This window comes from Cynoglossus semilaevis, chromosome 13 (assembly GCF_000523025.1).
Source record: "Cynoglossus semilaevis isolate Cse_v1.0 chromosome 13, Cse_v1.0, whole genome shotgun sequence".
Lineage (NCBI taxonomy): Eukaryota > Metazoa > Chordata > Actinopteri > Pleuronectiformes > Cynoglossidae > Cynoglossus > Cynoglossus semilaevis.
This window is the reverse complement of record NC_024319.1, coordinates 1,594,232-1,598,350: the sequence shown is the minus strand read 5'-3', so window position 1 is coordinate 1,598,350 and position 4,119 is coordinate 1,594,232. Positions and strand designations below refer to the sequence as shown.

The following is a 4,119-nucleotide window of genomic DNA, read 5'->3' as shown; positions in this document are numbered from 1 at the left end:
GGAGGGAGGGGGCGGAGGGAGGCGGGGCTAAGCTGTTTTGAATGCAGCTCAGGTGATGAGCAGCTCCTGTTAGTGAGGAGGTGCTGACTGTGGACGGACGTAGGCGTGACCTCATGGTGCACTAGCCAGGTGTGTGTGTGTGTCGGTGAGAGGTAGTTGAGGATGTGTGTGTGTGTGTGTGTGTGTCTTCTGCAGAGGCCCAGCCCATAGTTTGGTGCAGAGCGCTGCGTATCCCTCCCCCCTGCACCTGCTGCGTGACGCTGATAGGCTGCGCTGTACCACCACCGCTCTGTCCCAGAGGTTTGAGGACTGTGTGTGTGTGTGTGTCCTCTGGCAGCCGCCACCTCTGTTGCTCTCTGACCCTAAAGGTCATTTGAGGTCACCCTGGACACTCCTTCAGTCACCCTCTGCTCTGTCCAATCAATAGATCTCCACTGTGATGAGGACGATGTCCTCGGGGACAGTCGTACTGAAGGACACGTCTCTGGTGTCTCAGCAAAAAAAAAAAAAAAAAAAAACTGTAGTAGGTGAGAGGGCCTGAAGGGGGAGCAGTCTGTGTGGGGTTAATGCCCTGATGTAACACCATCAGCCTCAGGTCACACACCTCCAGGCCCGGGGTTGGCCAGAGGACAACCACATGACTAATTCAGGGCGTTGTCCTGGAGACGTGTGTGTGTTTGTGGAGCGGCCGCGTTCCATTCTGTGTTTTTTTTTCTGAAACGCCAGCGCAAAGAGTTGAACAAAGAATCCGTTTGACAAGTGGAGAAAGAAAGAATTGATGGAAAATAAAGAATCAGTTTTTCATAAACATCATTCACTGACATTCGTCAAAACTTTTTACATTTTTTAAATTTTATTCTAAATGTATGTATGTATATATTCCTAATCTACATTAGTGTATGGATGAATAGATGTATATGTGATGTCATAGGTCAGTGTGTGACATCACAGCTGTCATGTGACTTCCTTCAACCACAGAGAGACGCTGTGGTTCAACCAGCTTTAAAACCTATTGATTATAAATAACTGGATTTGGCCGAGGACACACACACACACACACAGTGATGGTGATGATGATGGTGATGATGATGATGGTGATGATGGTGATGATGATGATGATGCACAGACAGATTAAGTGGAGTGAAAGATTAAAAACAGAGAGAAGACAGATTTATTTTCCTTTTTTTTCACCTCAGTTTGTCTCTAAACATTTAATTTTGAACCCTTTCAACCAAAGAAAGCGTTGAGACTGGACCCCAGTGGACAAACATATGGTAGTTAAAGGGACGACACTCGGGTTAATCCCATGTGGTCATCAGACTAACTAATCCCAGCCTCCTGGACCCTGAGCTGTGGCATCCTGCTGGGGGGAGGGGCAGGAGGGAGGGGCAGGAGATGTACACATACACTTGAAAGGTCACGCACAGATACTACACAGAAGTATACATACAGTACACATACAGTACACATACAGTACATACACACACCTGTGCATGTGTGTCCCATATTTGAACTCCAGACTTTAAACTGTTCCTTTAAAGTTCAGTTTCACTGAGAGTGTGTGTTGGCAACAATCTGACCGTACGATACTGGGCTACGATACTGGGCTACGATACTGGGCTACGATACTGGGGCTACGATACTGGGGCTACGATACGATACGTTGTGATACTAAAGGTACACAGTAAATATATTTCCACATATACTCCACAACTCACTTCCTAATTTCACTCTAATAACAAGAACAGAAACAACAGAGGTGTTGATGTGTGAAAAGGGAAAGGGCAGCCGTCAAACCCGTTACCAGGGGACAAGTCTGAGCCCAGGACTGACACCTGGCACCGCGGACGCCACGCCTTCAGTCAACACGTTACTTCATGGGTACTTGATGTACTAATGTCAGTGTACAAGGCATATTAGTAGTAGTAGTAGTAGTCGTAGTAGTAGTATTCGTAGTAGTCGTAGTAGTCGTAGTAGTAGATAGAACTTTATATAAAAATGTAGTTGTTCTTGTAGTTAAACTCAGTTTTTGCAAATTCTGTCAAAAATGGATCCAGACCTCCTTCAGGTAGTTTTGGTTAAAGTGTTAGCGCGTTAGCGTGTTAGCGTTAACTTGAGGCAGTTGTTCATTTTGAACTGTGATGATTTGTTTTTTCCAAATTCTTTTTCACTTTTTCTGCCGCAGTGCACGGAGTCACAACACACTCAGACCGTAGTCAACACAATGACTCACCCCCGCCCACACAGAGAGAGAGGGGGAGAGAGGGAGAGAGACAGCCATTTCTTAAGTGTCCTGTTTGATTTTGTCAAACTGCTCTAAACACAGTGTCCAATTACAGAAGCATCAATTATTTCTGGCGACAGATCACATCAGGGGACCTGAGGTACTCTCAGGCACAAAGGAGTTCTGTCACCATGCCAATGACTTCCAGTGGTCGCCATGACGACAGTGGTTGCCCTCCAAACACTCTCTCTTGTCAGAGTGAGAACAGGCTTTAGGCCGAGAAGAAAAAATGAAGACAAAACTGAAAACACAGAAAGTGTAGTCGTCAGCGTACGCCACGACTTTGTCACTCAGCTTAAGGCAGCTGAAGCTAAAGGCAGCTGAAGCTAAAGCTAGCGCTGGTTCCGTGTCCTGATGATGTCACCGCTGTGTCTGCACATCGCTCCGTTCCTCCCTGTGCTCGTGCGTCTGTAATTCCACCCTCTGGTCTCCGTTTCCTTCCCCAGGACACAGGGGGCGCATTACATTACGCAGTACTGCGTGAGACAGATGGACACCGGCACAGAGCGCGCTCCCTGCTGCGTTAGACGAGGACGGATCCTGTGTCTGTCCAAAATGTGGACGTGGTGATGATGTTGTGACAGAAACGAGATGGTCAGAATAACTGATCCAGGATTTGGTCTGGTACTGATGCTGGTACTGATGACCTGGTACTGATGACCTGGTCTTCTGGTTCAAAGATCAAATTGATGTAAAACAATCATTTGTTTTGGTACTGATGACCGATGACCTGGTACTGATGACCTGGTACTGATGCTGGTACTGATGACCTGGTCTTCTGGTTCAAAGATCAAATTGATGTAAAACAATCATTTGTTTAGGTTTATAGTGCCCTCTGCAGGTGTGTCTGCAGTCCTGTGCCCTGGTTCATATAGTGCTCTGACGCCCCCATGAGTCAGAGCTGAAAAGGTCAGAAATAAAACACCATTTTTATTCTTTTGATTTTGTAAACGTGGACTCAATATTCAGTCTCTTTTTTGATATCTATGATCGTTGTCAGAGTGACACACACACACACACACACACACACACTGTGAGTTTGTGCAGTCTGTGTGGGGGGGTCACCACAGGTCAAAGACTGAAACTGAACCAGCAGATGGCGACAGAGAGCTGGTCAATATCTGATTAGAAGAGAGGAGTGACAGGTGTCTCTGTCTCCCTCATCTACTGAGTCTCACCCTCCTCACCCCCCCTCACCCTCCTCACCCCCCCTCACCCTCCTCACCCCCCCTCACCCTCCTCACCCTCCCTCACCCAGCATCATCTGTCGTCCAAGCTTTGGTTCTCGTCACTCTGTGTTGGTCACACCTCGTTGGTTGTGGTGTGTGTGTGTGTGTGTGTGTGTGTGTGTGTGTGTGTGTGTAATACATAAATACATTTACATCTGTAAATGTATTTTCCTGTCAGCTACTGTTCTTCAACTAAAACAAAAACACATAAACTATATTTGTATTCAAATAATACTGACACACACACACACGTGTCAGTCTCAGAGGGCGGCCACCGGGGGCAGCGGTACTTTTCCACTGCCTCCATCACCTCTGCAGACCTGCCTGGTCATGTTTCTGAAAGCTGCTCACCTGCTGTGTCTGTGTGTGTGTGTGTGTGTGGATGTGTGTGTGTGTGTGTTTGCGACACAGTACTTGCAGACCACTCCCTCTCACTGATAGACTTTGACAGATTAAACTGTTTCCTTTCTTTCCTTTCTTTGTGGTCAATATCTGAGGGGCGTGGCCCTCAGTGGCACGCTCTGACTTATAATCCTGAACCATCAGTTGAAAAATGCAGTTGTTGTTTTACTGGACTGGTTTGAACCTCAGTGAACTCACTCCCCC

At 46.9% G+C, this 4,119-nt stretch overlaps 1 protein-coding gene across 5 annotated transcripts in view; it reads left to right on the top strand.

Moving 5' to 3' along the window:
* The window catches only part of atp1a3b (ATPase Na+/K+ transporting subunit alpha 3b), a 17,273-nt gene that overhangs the window by 5,466 nt on the left and 7,688 nt on the right, over positions 1 to 4,119 (top strand). The gene's annotated exons all lie outside the window — the stretch shown is intronic.